A 16,084-nucleotide genomic window follows, 5' to 3' on the forward strand; every position below is an offset into this window, starting at 1 on the left:
GGGATCACGCCCTGAGCCGAAAGCAGACGCTTAACCGCTGTGCCACCCAGGCGCCCCTATACTGTAACTTCTTTATCCATTCATCTGTCTTTGGACACTTAGGTTGTTTTCATGTGTTGGCTATGTAAATAATGCTGCAATAAACATGGGAGTACAGATATCTCAACAGGGGATTTTCTTTTCCTTCAGATATATTCCCAGAATTAGAATTGCTGAATCATATGGTAGTTCAATTTTCTAATTTTTGAGAAACCTCCATACTGTTTTCCATAGTGGCTGCACCAGATTTACATTGCCACCAACAGTGTATAGGGTTTTTCTCTTTTCTCCACATCTTTGCCGGCATTTGTTATCTCTGATGTTTTTGGCGATAGCTATTCGAACAGCCATCTGTTTTCAATTTTATCTGTTTCTGATCTTTATTATTTTATCCTTCTGCTTGATTTGGGTTTAATTTGCTCTCTTCTAGTTTCTTTTTTTAAAGATTTTATTTATTTATTTATTTATTTATTTATTTATTTATTTATTTATTGAGAGAGAGAAAGAGCACACAAGCTGGGGGTAGGGGTGGGGGTCAGAGGGAGAGAGAGAAACAGACTCCCCACTGAGCAAGGAGCCTGATGCGAGGCTTGATCCCAGGCACCTGGGATCATGACCTGAGCCGAAGGCAGACGCTTAACTGATTGAGCCACCCAGGCACCCCCTTTTTCTAGTTTCTTAAGATGGAAAAATAGATTATTGATTTGAGACCCTTCTTTTTTTTTTAAATATAAGCATTTAATGCCACAGACTTCCTTCTAGGCATCGCTCTTGATGCATTCCACAAATTTTGATATACTGTGTTTTCATTTTTGTTCAATTCAAAATATGTTGCAGTTTCCTTGGTCACTTTCTCTTTAACCTATGAGTTATTTAAAACTGTGTTTTTAGGGGCACCTGGGTGGCTCAGTCGTTTGAGCATCCGGTTCTTGATTTTGGCTTGGGTCATGATCTTGGGGTCGTGGGATCAGCCCCACATCTGGCTCTGTTCTGGGCGGGGAGCCTGCTTGGGATTCTCTCTTTCTCTCCCCCTCTGGCCTTTCCTCCTACCCCCAGCTCGCGCACACTCTCTCTCTCAAAAAAAAAAGAAAAAGTGCTTTTTTAGCTTCCAGATTTTGGAGATTTCCCAGGTATGTTTGTTATTGGTTTCTAATTTAATATCATTCTTTTTTTTAAGATTTTATTTATTTATTTGACAGAGAGAGACAGCGAGAGAGGGAACACAAGCAAGGGGAGTGGGAGAGGGAGAAGCAGGCTTCCCGCTGAGCAGGGAGCCTGACGCAGGGCTCGATCCCAGGACCCTGGGATCACAACCTGCACCGAAGGCAGCCGCTTAATGACTGAGCCACACAGGGGCCCCTAATTTAATACCATTCTAATCAGAAGGCATATTTTATGTGATTTCTATTCTTTCTCATGTGTTGTTTCTTTTACTGCCCATAAGATGGTCTATCTTGGCAAATGTTTCATTTGTACTTAAAAAGAATGTGTATTCTGCTGTTGTTGGGCAAGCTGTTCTATAAATGGCAACTAGGTCAAATTTCTTGATAGTATTGTTCACTTCTTCTGTATCCTTATTTTCTTTCTTCTTGACCTATTCATTACTAAGTAGTGAGGTTTCCACCTAAAATTGTGGATTTATCAGGGCACCTGGCTGGCTCGGTAGAGCATATGACTCTTGATCTTGGAGTCATGAAATAGAGCTCCACATTGGGGGTAGAGTTTACTTTAAAAAAATTATTTAAAAATTATAAAATTGTGGAGTTGTCTATTTCTCCATTCACTTCTATTAGTTTTTTGCTTCATGCATTTTGAAGTTCCATTCTTAGGTACATACACATTTAGGATTATTATATTTTGTTGGTAAATTGACCCATATACCATTATGTGAGCTCTCTCTTTATCCCTGGTAATACTCCTTCTTCTGAAGTTGATTTAAATATTAACATGGCCATTCCAACTTTCCTTAGATTGCTGTTTACATGTTACATTTTTCAATCCTTTGTCTTTTAACATTTCTATGTCTTCATATTTAAAGTGATTGGGGGGGGCACCTGGGTGGCTCAGTTGCTTAAGTGTCCAATTCTTAATTTCAGCTCAGGTCATGAGCCCAGGGTCGTGAGATTGAGCCCCTCATTGGGCTCTGTGCTGGGCATGGAGCCTGCTTAAGATTTTCTCTCTCTCCCTCTGCCCCTCCGCCAGGTTGCTCTCAGTTGTGCACGCACGCGCTCTCTCTCTCTAAAAAAAATAAAGTGGATTTTTTTTACTTATCATGTAGGTAGATCTTGTTTTTAATCCAATTAACAATTTCTGTCTTTTAATTAGTGTGTTTAGACCATTTGTATTTAATGTAATATTGCTTAAATCTAACACCTAGCTAGTTGTTTTCTCTCTGTTCCATTCTTGGCCCTCTTTCCTTTTTTTCTGCCTGCTTTTAGGTTGAGTAATTTTTATTATGCTATCTTCACTATAGGCCTATTATTCATGCCTCATTTAAAAAAATATATATTTAATGGTTGCCCTAAAGTTTACAATATGCATCTTCAGTTAATCACATCCTACTTTAAAACAATATACTTCCTATATAGTATAAAAACCCTATAACAGTATGACAAATTTTTCCCTCTCATCTTTTAGACTATTGTTATCCTATATTTTATTTTTGCATGTACTATAATTCCAAAATGCACTGCTAATTTTTTTAAAGATTTATTTATTTATTTATTTTAGAGAAAGAGAGAACGTGAGCAGGGGAGGAGCGGAGGGAGAGAATTTCAAGCAGATTCTGTACTGAGCACGGAGCCGAAGCGGGGCTTGCTCTCAAGACCCCGAGATCATGACCTGAGCCAAAACTAAGAGTCAGTCTCTCAACCAACAGAGCCACCCAGAGGCCCCTACACTGCTACCATTTTTACTTTGAATAGTCAGTTATCTTTTATTGAAAATTTTGTGGAGATAATTGTGTATTCACATGCTGTAGTAAGGAAGAGTACAGAGTTATCCCATGTAATCTTTACCCGGTTTACCCTAATGGTAACATCTTACAAACTACAGCACATTATCACAACCAGTATTTTGACACTGATAACAATCCACTAATTTTATTCAGATTTCTAGAGTTTTACTTACGTGTGTGTGTATTAGTTCCATACAATTTTATCACATGTAGGTTCATGTATCCATCACCACAGTCAAGATACAGAACAATTCCATCACTGCAAGGATTGCTTGTGTTGCCCTGTTATAACCACACTTATCTCTAACCCTTCCCACTCTCATCTTAAACCTCTGGCCACTATTAATCTGTCCTCCATTTCTAAAATTTTTCCATTTCAACAAATGTTATATAAAAGGAATAATATAGTTTATAACCTTCTGTGACTGGATTTTTCATTCAGCATAATTCCCTGGAAAATCGTCCAAGTTGATGTATATATCAATAGTTTGTTAATTTTTATTGCTGAGTAGTATTCCATGGTTTATATGTATGTTAGTTTGTTTAACCATTAATCTGTTGAAGGTTATCTGAGCTTCACTAGTTTTTGGCTGTTGTGAATCAAGTTGTTATGAATATTAATTTACAGGTTATTGTGTAAATACAAGTTTTAGTTTCTCTGGGATAAATGCCCCAAAGTGCAATTGCTATGTTGCATGGTGATTGCATGTTTAGTTTTATAAGAAACTGCCGAAATGTATTCCAGAGTGGTGGTACCACTTTACATTTTCACCAGCAATGTACAAGTGGTCCTCAATTACCTGTTAAAGTGATTAAAAATAAGAAAAAAGAAGTGTTTTATATTTATCTTCATTTTAACCATTTCTAGAGATCTTTATTCCTTTGTGTAGACCCAGAGTTCTATCTGATAACTTCCTTAAACACTTCATGTAATGCAAATCTGCTGGTAATTCTTTCAGCCTTTGTCTGAAAGTCTTAATTTCATCCTAATTTTTAAAGATATTTGCATTGTTTATAAAATTTTAAGTTGATGAGTTTTTTTTTCTTTCAACATTTTGAAGATGTCATTACATTGTCTTCTGTCTTGTTTGTTTCTAATGAAAAGTGTGCTGCTAATCTGATTTTTGTTCCTCTCCATGTAATGTATCTTATTTCTCTGGCTACCGTCAGTGGTTCGTTTTTATCTTTGGTTTTCATCAGTTTGAATATGATGTGTCGAGGTGTGTTTTGTTTTGTATGTTTGGTGGGGTTTTTGATATTTATCCTGTTTTTTTTCCTGGTTCTCTGAGCTACTTGGATCTTGAGCATTTGGGTTTTGATGTCTTTCATTATTTTTTGAAAATTCTTGGCTTTTGTCAAGAATATTCAAATATTTCTTCTAACCTGTTCCATTTTCTTTTGGGGTGGGAGGAATTCCATTAAAAAGTATGTTTGACTATTTCATATTTTCCCAAGTTTCTTGGGTGCTCTGTTTTTTTTCCTCACTCTCTTTGTGTTCGAGCTTGAGTAATTTCTCTTGACATATCTTCAAGTTCACTGATTCTTTCCTCATGGGGGATATTAAAGTTTGCGCAAGTCCAAACTTCTTCACCATCTTTAGCTCCCCTTTCAGGATTGAGTGTGGATTTATGATTAGTAGACCTCCCTGGAAAATAATACAGTCACCATCCCCATCCCTAGTTTTCCCTATCTCCAGGCCCTAAAAGAACTTTGCTGATTTTAGGAAAGCAAAATGAAAACAAAGTCAGAAAATACGCCATTTTGTATTCTCTTACTGCAGCATGCCGGCTTAGATCAGAGAACTCAGCATATGAATCAGGTCTACTCTACTTACACTCCTTCTACTTCTTACTCAACATCTACCCACAGACCAAGTAGTGACAACCCAGTGAGTACTCTTATGATGTGCACCCAGTGATACGCTGGAGCCTGCTCATCCTGGCTGGTGAGAGCCTTGTCAACTTTTATCAGGAATCAGGTATTCCTCAAGCTGGTTTTTAAACATAGCCATTATTTAAAAATTAATATATGTAAGTTTATGATTAAGCAAATGATATTAAAAACAAAAATGGCAAGTACTCAAAACATCACTTTCTCATTACTATATTTTACTATTATTTATGCTTTTAGTGTTATCAATGTCTGCTATATCTGTATGGTGATACAACATGGACATCCAGCATTATGATTATTTTTTAAGCTGGTTTTTATATTTTTTACTTTTCTTATTATGTTCAGCTAGCCAACATATAGTACAACATTAGTTTTTGATGTAGTGTTCGACAATTCATTAGTTGCATATAACACCCAGTGCTCATCACAATACATGCCCTCCTTAATACCCATCACCCAGCTACCCCTTCCCTCCACTGCCCTCCCTTCTGTAATCCTCAGTTTGTTTCCCACAGTCCAGAGTCTCTTATGGTTTGTCTCCCTCTCTGATTTTGTTTTGCTTTTTACTCTTATAATGGCATGATATTGAACATCCCTTCCCCTAAATCTATCTTCAGTAATATCACGTTTATAGCCTGAAATTAGCCATAGTGGACTGACTTATACCATGGAAATCAGTATATATTATTGTTTTGTTTTGCTGATTATCTAGATCAGGGGTTGGCACACTTTTTCTATAAAGAACCAGATAGGGGCGCCTGAGTGGCTCATTTAGTTAAGTGTCTGCCTTCTGCTCAGGTCATGATCTTGGGGTCCTGGGATCGAGTCCCATGTTGGGCTCCCTGCTTGGTGGGGAGTCTGCTTCTCCCTCTCCCTCTGCCTCTCCCCCTGCTCATGCTCTCTCTCTCACTCTCTCAAATAAATAAATAAATAAATAAATAAATAAATAAATAAAATCTTGGAGCCAGATATTTTCAGCTTGTGAGTCACATACAGTTCCTGTCACACAATAATTATCTTGTTTGTTTAACAAGCCTCTAAAAATTATTTTTAGATCTCAGACTGTATAGAAAGAGACCATAGGTTGGGTATGGCCCACAGTCTATAGTTTGCCAACCTCTGGTCTACACTTAAGAAAGTAGTAAAGAATATGTTAATGATGTAGACAAAACTCAAAACTGTCATGTGTATAGCTGTTACGCTGTGAAAAGCACAGGAAATTGAGGATATACTCTTTCTAGTATTCAAAATCTATCATTCAACCAATCAGAGAAGTTGGTCACATCATTAATGATAAAGTTCAGAAGTATGTCTTTATTATTTCAGTTGTGTATTACTAGTTAACAAAAACAAAAATATAAAACAACATTTAGGTTGTAACTACACTGCTTGGTCTATGACATAAGTGAGTTCTTTGTTCAACTGAATAGTAATCAAGCTTATTCATAGTCTTGATTTCATGACTATTGTTGTAAATTATAAAGACTAACAGTGGAATTTTAAGAAATAACAAAAAAAAAGAAAGAAGTCACACTGAAGTTATAGGTGTATGAAATTTACAAGGAGTAGGTATATTGTATTATTTGTAAGTCATATGCTACACACCCTTTTTATCAGTGAAATGTATAATAAAGTTATTCATGTATATATACATACATATTTTTTTTCAGTAAGCCAGTTGTCAAGCATCTTCAGCACACCAATATAAGCAATGTGTTATGCTGAGCAATGACCATTTTGGGTAAGAGAATCAAACAGACAGGGGTGCCTGGCTGGCTCAGTCAGTAGAGCATGCAACTCTTGATCTCAGGGTCATGAGTTTGAGCCCCACGTTGGATGTAGAGATTACTTAATAATAAATAAATAAATAAAACTTTAAAAAAGAGAGAGAGAGAATCCAACAGGCACAGAGTCTGAGTCAGTTAAATGAGAGCGAGCAACTGACCAGAAAGCTCTGGCACTCAGTTGAGCGTGTGTGTATGTGTGTGTGTGTGTGTGTGTGTGTGAGAAAGAGAGAGAGAGAGTGTGTGTGTGTGAGGGAACAATGAAATAAAAATGTCAGGGCAGAGAAAGCTACCTCAGCCCTTGCCTTAGGAAAGGTCCCACTCCAGTCCTTTTATGATTCAATTCTATTTTTTTTTTTCCTGTCCCCGATGCCTATGAATTTGCCTACTGGATCCTTACAAAGAAACTTCTCTTTATTTAAGATAGCTGAAGTTGAATTCCTGTTCCTTCATAACCAAAAGCTCTGTGACTAAGACAGTGAGCAATATAAATCTGGGTTGTATGGGTTCTCTTTCACTGGTCCCCGAATCTCCCAAATCTGACCACTATCAGTCAGAGGGGAATCTACAGATGATGGTGATATGGTATTGCTTAATGAAAAGGGAGGAAAAAAAGATGTCTTCACTAATGGAACCAGCTGAAGAAGCAGTATAGGGTTTAAAATAAAAGGAAGTGGCAAGCACAGTCAGGTGGGCTCTGGGAAACCAAACTAACTCACAGAGTGATTCAAGGGTGAAGAGTAACAGGTTGTGACCAGGCCACAAGACCACTTGGAAACAGCCAACAGAGAAGCCTTAACTCATATTTAACTTTCTTATTAAATTTATTATTTATTATTATAGTCAAAAAGCCCTAAAACATGTTGGATTTTTTTGTGTTATCTGTTTTGTTTTCTAAACAAATTAAAGGTTATAAAGAACAGTTTTGCCTTCTGGTATAATGTAAACTCTATTAGAACAGAAAAACAACTGAAGTTTTGTTTGAATCCCATGATAGCCAGCATTGGCCTTAAAGAGCCCCTGTGTAGTCTGTCTTGCTCCTGATTGAGAATGGGCTCCAAACCAGGATCTGAATTACTGCAATGCCCAGAGGGACCAGGCAAATCAAATTAAACATAGCATCATGAAGATCTAAAATTGTACTAGGGAAAGAAAAAAAGATTTAAAACATAATTAGTTTCTCTAGTGGTTTCTTTTCTTATTAATTCAAAGTTATGTAACAAAAAGTTTCAGAAAAGTTTTGCTTTTAAAAAGAAGTAACAGAAATGTTATCAAATAATCTGAATTTTTTCAAATAATTGAATAATCCCTACCTTCCAGTTGCCCATACCAGAGGAGGCTGACATATAAACCTGTGATCATAATGCCTGAAGGACCACACACACAGTACATGGGAGGATGGAGGGCGGAGATGAGGCACAATGCATAGGTATATACATCTACATGCTCATAATACTTGAGTCTTGAAATTACCATCCAACATGTTTTAAAGATTTATTTGTTTTAGAGAAAGAGAGAGAGAACATGCATGAGCATGCATGAGTAGGGGGAGGGGAAGAGGGAGAGAATCTTCAAGCACATTCCCTGCTGAGCACAGAGCCCCATGCAGGGTGGGATCTCACAACCCATGAGATCATGACCTGAGCCAAAACCAAGAGTCGGACACTTAACCACCCAGGCTCCAGTTTCTGACCTGTTTTAAACAAAATGGTGGGAACTTGGCATTCATTTTGATTACCAAACTTATTATTATTCAACACAATTAAAGGTTACAAGAGGAAACTATAGTTAACAATGATATTCAGGAGTAGCATGTCCTGATTTTTTTTTAATTTTATTTATTTATTTGACAGAGATAGAGACAGCCAGTGAGAGGGGGAACACAAGCAGGGGGAGTGGGAGAGGAAGAAGCAGGCTCACAGCAGAAGAGCCTGACGTGGGGCTCGATCCCACAATGCCGGGATCACGCCCTGAGCCGAAGGCAGATGCTTAACCACTGTGCCACCCAGGCGCCCCGTGATTTTCTGCCAAGAACTTCCAGTAAGCCCCAGATTCCTGTGGTTCTTGATTATGTTCCTGATTTTTTTTTTCATTTAAATCATATACAGTAAAAGAGGGCTCCTGATTATTTGGGGGCTGACTATCCAGTCTGCTGCCTCATTTTGGTCACCTAGGCTACCTAAAATATCACCTCATTCATTCAACCAAGTGAGGAAATAAGTGAGAAGATCAAACTATATGATAGTTTAGGAAGAAGAAGAGGCAGTTTGTTACATTTTCATACTAAAATCAGCTGCTATTACCAGAAACTAGATATCATTCATTCATCTCTAAAAAAAATAGGCACTGTGTGATTATTAATGTGCTGGCCCTGGGCTAAGTACTGGGTATTCAATGGCAGGCAAAACTGATAGAGTTCCCACCCTCAAGGAGCTCACTTCCTAATGCAGGAGCTAGATATTTATCAAGTAATCATAGATAAGAGTGATTTACATATGGCAATATAAGATCACTACATTAGGGGTGCCTGGGTGGCTCAGTCAATTAAGTGTCTGCCTTTGTCTTAGGTCATGATCTCAGGGTCCTGGGATCGAGCCCCACATTGGGCTCTCTGTTCAGAGGGGAGTCTGCTTCTCTCTATCACTCTCCCTCTATGCTTTCCCCTCTGTCCTCCTCTCTCTCTCTTAAATAAACAAAATCCTTAAAAAAAAAGGTCACCGCATTAAGTGCATTAAGTACTGTGATGGAAAAGCACAAAGTATTAAATGAGAGCACATAGTCAGAGGGTATGGCCTATTCTTGGCAAGTAGAGTCCAGAGAAAGCTCCCCTAGGGAAGCAGTATTTGAGCTGAGTTCTGAAGAATAAGTAGGCACTAACTAGAAGCCTATCTAGAATCATGTGCAAAACCTCCAACTATCACTACCTCCTCTTCTAAAAGCCATAGCTGGGAATGTATGTCCTTGGTACTCTGGACTGGACTGCATTGGTTAGGAATGGCCACCCCTTCCAATCAGTGTTCCAGAAGCCCACCCTTCATCTTGAGTCCTACTCAGTCCAAGAAGTGACCGATTATGACCTACCGACCCATTGTTCTTGTGCTGCTACTTTCTGGGCTCTGAGACAAACACAGAGGCTTGGGTCACAGGGCTGGGCCATCCAACACATACCAACTGTAGCCTCGGGAAGTAACAGAGGCAACAAGGGTGCCACTGAAATGTGGTGTCACTTCTGCTGCACCCAAACTATCTATGGAAAATGACATTTCTGGGGGTGTGTAGTGTTTTGTCCTCCCTGCATTCCTTCCTTCAAGAGAAGTCCTCTCCCTTCCTCCTTCCCCAGCTGACCACCCAACTCCCACCCTCAAGGTCAGGCACATGCCCAGACCTAGTCAGAACTCCAGCCTCAGGACACATGACAGAAAGTTTTCAGGGTCCACTGGGGGACTTTTGCTGTGCTACTAGGAGAAATGTACATGTTTCCTTTAGGATCTTAGGCTGTTGGGCCCAAGTAAGCCTAGAGTTACCTTGCTGCCATGTGGTAAAAGGCTGCACTCTATACAGAAGGAAAGTCAGGGACAGAGAAAACAGGTTCCTATCATAATCTGAGTACCTACCCAGATCTGCCTCTGCCTGACTTTTCAGTTATGGGAGCTGGCAAGTTCCTTTTTTATTTCAGCTAGCCTGCACTGGGTTTCTGTCACAGCCAAAGTAGCTTGAATAATGTACCTTTCCCATTGGCACTTATGTCCAAATTACCATAAATTGGCAGCCTCTGACCGTTATAGGGAAAGGATTCAGTGATTTCTAATTGGTCATTACTAACAAGGACACAGGAGGTTTGAAACAGCTGAGCACAGATTTTGAGAATGAGAAGACAAGGTCATGGTTGTACTTTTGAACGTGACGTTTTAAGTGTGCACATGCCTGTCTCACGACCTTTGACTATTCACTGACTGGAACCACAAGACAGACCAGATGAGAGAACAGGATTGACAATTGGTGCAAGATGCCAACAAGGTAATGGAAACCCAAGTTCCAATTTGAAGCAGCCTAAATCCACATTTCTCAAACACAAAGAGGAAAGGAATTGGCCTAATCAAGACCTTTAAAGGGGAAGAGAACCACAGAGCCATGACCATGAGCTGCTAGTCACGGAATTACTACAATATGTGCTCAGAAGCCCAGTGGTTTATGAAAAGACTGGTTTGTGCTTGGCTAAGGCACTTCTGTGCATTTTTATCTGAGTGTTTGGTAGCAGCAGGAGCCCATTATCCTTCGGCATTTTCTAGTTATAACATATCCCGGTTTCAGAAATATCAAGAAATTGGATTCCAGCTGCCAAGGGTTCTCTCCGGGAGATATTCGATCTCCAAGACAGAACTGTCTTTTTCTCTTTTTACCTTGGTGAGAGGGGGCATGCAGAACACCTCGGGTAAACTGCAGAGGCAAAGCCTCCTGTGAGCACAGTAACAATACTGCAGAGAGAAAGCCTTCGGCTAGAAGCTCAAGGAAAGGCAAGGGGAGGTGAACACTTAAACCAGTAGGTAATTTGATAACTACCTTGTTGTGGTTTAAGGCCTAGTGCTTTCAGGCATACCTTGTTATTATTACTGAAACTGCAACCATTTTAATGTTTCATGTGCTCCAAAGCAGAGGTCATTTCCCCGCTACTTTGTTGATGCTCTTCAAAAAAATCTCCCTGGTCTTTCTGCTCCTTTCTTAAGATTCCCTCTTTCTCTAAAAATGTAATTCTAATCTGGGAAAGATGCCCAGGATTTAGAGAATTTCTTTTCCTCTCTCACATTATGTTCACTCTACCTGGATATGGTTGAATCTATTGACCAGTTGGGCTTTTATGCTTTCCAGCCTTCACATTTTTGAGTGAATCTCTGGTAAAAAAAAATAATTCCTAAGCCCCACTTATAATTTTGCTTGCTCAATAAATATTTACTGCACACTTACTGTTGTAGGTGCTATAAATATAGAGTAAATAAATCAACAATGATCCTTACCTTCAACAAAGTGTACATTGTAGTGGAGGCAGAAACAATAAACAAATATCTTTGATGTTATCTTATAATAATAATAGCAATTGCATCTCTTGCTTATGGAAAAAATTTTTGCACCCAATTTTCTCTCATAATGTTCTGCTTTCAAAAGAAAAAACACCTACCTGCAGGTTATTACATTCTAAAATACTGCTTTTTGGGGTCTTTTTCATTTTCTTGTCTTAGCTTATACTTGCTAAGCCATAATATTGTTTTGTGGCAGTACAGATGCTTTTGAATTAGGGATCGGAAACTTTGAGTTCACATAATCTGTTGCTATCTCAAGAATAGAAAGGGAACTTCTTTCTAGGGTCAGACTGATGAGACCCTTGTAAGAATAATGATGATGTCACATGAATTATAGGCTTACTATGTGTCTGGCCCTGTTTGACACTTTTCTGTCATTGCTGCAAATTTTCACAATAACCCTGAGGAAGACACTAAGGCTTAACTAGGTTGAGTTGCCCAAAGTTCCATAGCTAGTGAGTTTGGAGCTGAGTTTCTTAGCTAGATCTGAACTAAAAATCTCAAGAGGAAAGTGGTATTTATAACATGAATTTATGAGAAGGAAAAAACACATTTTTTAAGATTTATTTATTTATTTATTTTATCCCGCCACCAATTTCTTGAGAGAGAGTGTCCACGGGGGAGGGGCAGAGGAAGACGGAGAGAGAAGGGAGGCGGGAGTTGGGTGGTCAGCTGGGGAAGGAGGAAGGGAGAGGACTTCTCTTAAAGGAAGGAAGGAATGCAGGGAGGACAAAACACTACACACCCCCAGAAATGACGTTTTCCATAGATGGTTTGGGTGCAGCAGAAGTGACACCACATTTCAGTGGCACCCTTGTTGCCTCTGTTACTTCCCGAGGCTACAGTTGGTATGTGTTGGATGGCCCAGTGTGACCCAAGCCTCTGTGTTTGTCTCAGAGCCCAGAAAGTAGCAGCACAAGAACAATGGGTCGGTAGGTCATAATCGGTCACTTCTTGGACTGAGTAGGACTCAAGATGAAGGGTGGGCTTCTGGAACACTGATTGGAAGGGGTGGCCATTCCTAACCAATGCAGTCCAGTCCAGAGTACCAAGGACATACATTCCCAGCTATGGCTTTTAGAAGAGGAGGTAGTGATAGTTGGAGGTTTTGCACATGATTCTAGATAGGCTTCTAGTTAGTGCCTACTTATTCTTCAGAACTCAGCTCAAATACTGCTTTCCACATCACGGGGCTCGATCTCATCACCCTGAAATCATGACCTGAGCCAAAATCAAGAGTCAGATACTTAACTTACAGCCACCCAGGCACCCCAGAAAAAAAAATTAAAGAATAGTCATATGCTTTCTGTAAAAATGAATTCAGAAGGTTTCAGTGAAAGGCAATGACCTATACCAAATACCAAGAACACTAACAGCTTGATACGATCACATTGCTCATATGGAAATGTTATGACCTAACTCCCTATACACCTGCTTTTCTTTGTGAGAGGTTGGGGATATTGTTAATGTTTCCACATTAGTATTCTAAAGACTAACTGGAAAAAAGCAGTATAATATTTCTCAAAAAAAAAAAAAACCCAAACCCAAAACCAAACCAAACCAAAACAAAAATCATCAGGTTGATTATCTCCTCCTTTGGACATAATCTTTTCCTCAGGTGATCTCTTTGCAATGGAACATTATCATTCTTCTATACAGAAGAAAGAAGTGAAAAATGGGGAGAAAATACTCATCATTGGCAATTCCATGGAAAAACACAGGATATATATTGTTGTGGTCCTATGAACTTGTGGATTGAGTTTCCTCCACATAAGCTTACATCACAGCCCCATTTCTGACACAATTAGTAAACTGATTTAGCCTCCATCATAATCTTTTGGGCCAAATGTTTTTAATTGGGATGTTATAAGGTCTCCTGTTCATGACAATTGGGAAATGGACTTAGTATAGAACATTGTTAAACACTAATTAACCCAGTATTTATTCTAGCAACCCCAACAAATGTATATGCTTATATGAACACACTTCTTTGCAGTTGTAATATTTTGTATATATCTTTAATACTATCTTCCCAAGGGCGCCTGGGTGGCACAGCGGTTAAGGGTCTGCCTTCGGCCCAGGGCGTGATCCCGGGGTCCTGGGATCGAGTCCCACATCAGGCTCCTCCGCTATGAGCCTGCTTCTTCATCTCTCACTCCCCCTGCTTGTGTTCCCTCTCTCACTGGCTGTCTCTATCTCTGTCAAATAAATAAATAAAATCTTTAAAAAAAAAAATACTATCTTCCCAAATAGACAGTGATGGGAGAGGGGGAAGTCATATCTTAATATTTGAGGCTTTGAATACATGGAGTGTCCTAACTACTGACTATTTCTTGCTCTTCCAATGACCCTATAGTAAGCTGCATGAGCTCTTCAGAGAAGGGGTTGTTTGTTTGTTTTTCCTATTTGAGGCTCTATGCTTAGTAGTCTCATAGGTCAAGAATATGTAAAAATGTTAATCAAGGAATTTACAATAAGTATTTCAGAACTACAGCAGAATCAACAGCATGATACTGAATTGATACCTTGAAAGAACAAAATCCACCAGCACCAAGTATAATATGTAAGACTAGCCCATTTCTAGTCTAGGTAACCTAATCTTTAATGCTGAATAAAACCACCAATTTAGTCCTAATATGAAACAGAAATCATTAAACAAGCAGGAGAGAGTGGTTGCCTGAGAATTTCCAGGCTATTGCTATAATAAATCACTATAGAAAGCACTTATTTTCAAAAAACAGCTTTAAAATTGATTTTAATGATTAGCTACATATAATTAAATACCAAGAATATTTTCATTACTTAAAAGACAAAGCCTTGAGGTTATTTGTTATTTGTCAATTATACACCCTGAAGCAATTCATTTTTGACCTGCTTCTTTGCTAGAGTTTACTACATCATTAAGAGAAAAGTCATTTTCAAAACTTTTATTGCAAGTATAACTTTTGAAGTATTGTGAGACTTTCAGACAAAAGAGAAGCAAAGGGAAAGTTGCATTCACAACATTTAAAAACACACTTGGGGGGGAGCCTGGGTGGCTCAGTAGGTTAAGTGTCTGCCTTAGGCTCAGGTCATGATCCCAGGGTCCTGGGATGGAGCCCCACATCAGGCTTCCTGCTCAGCGGGAGCCTGCTTCTCCCTCTGCCCCTTACCCTGCTTGTTCTCTCTCTCGCTCGCTCGCTCTCGCTCTCTTGCTCTTTCTCTCTCTCAAATAAATAAATAAGAAATCTTCAGAAAAAACACACTTGAGTATATAGCAAACCAATCTAGAAGAGTATTTTTTAAGTAATGTATCTTGCTTGAGTTTCCTGCAGAGTATCCACAGATGACAACTGTAATTCAATAGTAAGTTGGCAGATTTTCGCTACTGGGGAAATGCATCTTTCTATTCCAGAATGTCTCATCAAGCAGCAAGAATTTGGCCAGGACTCTCAGACAGTGCTACCACATGGAGTCAGTACAGCGCACTGCATCCTGTGACAAGCAGCCGAGGGCCCAGCCTGTGCTCCTCTTGCACTCTGCTTATCTCAACCTTGGACTTAGCTCGTTGTCCTAGACTTTCTGTTTCCGGTCTGCCTCACCACTAATGCCACATGAGTTCCGAAGGGCAGGAAGGCGTCATGCCTCACGACTCTGTATCTCAGCTTCCAGCTCAGTGCTGACACCTGCTAGGTACTCCACAAATGTTTGCCAGCAAAAGAATGCAAGCATGCTTAATTGGTCAGATAGGAGGAGTAGCTTTTTTTCTATAATATACTAGAATTTCATTGTCATTTTTTTGTGTGAAAAGTGTGGACTTTGTTGCATTTTTTTTTAAAGATTTTATTTATTTGACAGAGAGAGACACAGCGAGAGAGGGAACACAAGCGGGGGAGTGGGAGATGGGGAAGCAGGCTTCCTGCTGAGCAGGGAGCCCAATGTGATGCGGGGCTCAATCCCAGGACTCTGGGATCATGACCTGAGCCGAAGGCAGTCGCTTAACCCACTGAGCCACCCAGGTGCCCCTACTTTTTTGCATTTTTAATGGAAGTTACATGTATAAAATAATTAAGATAATCAGTTTCCAATATTATGACATAAAGTACCTTATCCCCGATAATTAGAAGAGATTACACATTGGTTTTCTTGCCCAAGTACCCCATTTATGAATCTCCATTAACAATAAACTAACCATTACATTTACAGGCTACTGAGTAGTATATCCTTGGGTCAATAAGAAAATAGATTGGGGCGCCTGGGTGGCTCATTCAGTTAAGCACCTGCCTTCGGCTCAGGTCATGATCCCAGTCCTGGGATGGAGCCCCATGTCTGGCTCCCTGCTCAGTGGGGAGTCTGCT

At 39.4% G+C, this 16,084-nt stretch overlaps 1 long non-coding RNA gene across 1 annotated transcript in view; it reads left to right on the forward strand.

Annotated features, from left to right (window-relative positions):
• Positions 1–15,486, forward strand: part of LOC117804161 — a 28,157-nt gene extending 12,671 nt beyond the window's left edge. Inside the window, exon 3 of the long non-coding RNA XR_004628465.1 lies at positions 15,142–15,486. This is a non-coding gene — a long non-coding RNA (uncharacterized LOC117804161). The remainder of the gene's footprint in view (positions 1–15,141) is intronic.
• The last annotated feature ends 598 nt before the right edge of the window (positions 15,487–16,084 follow it).

This window comes from Ailuropoda melanoleuca, chromosome 10 (assembly GCF_002007445.2).
Source record: "Ailuropoda melanoleuca isolate Jingjing chromosome 10, ASM200744v2, whole genome shotgun sequence".
Taxonomy (NCBI): Eukaryota; Metazoa; Chordata; class Mammalia; order Carnivora; family Ursidae; genus Ailuropoda; species Ailuropoda melanoleuca.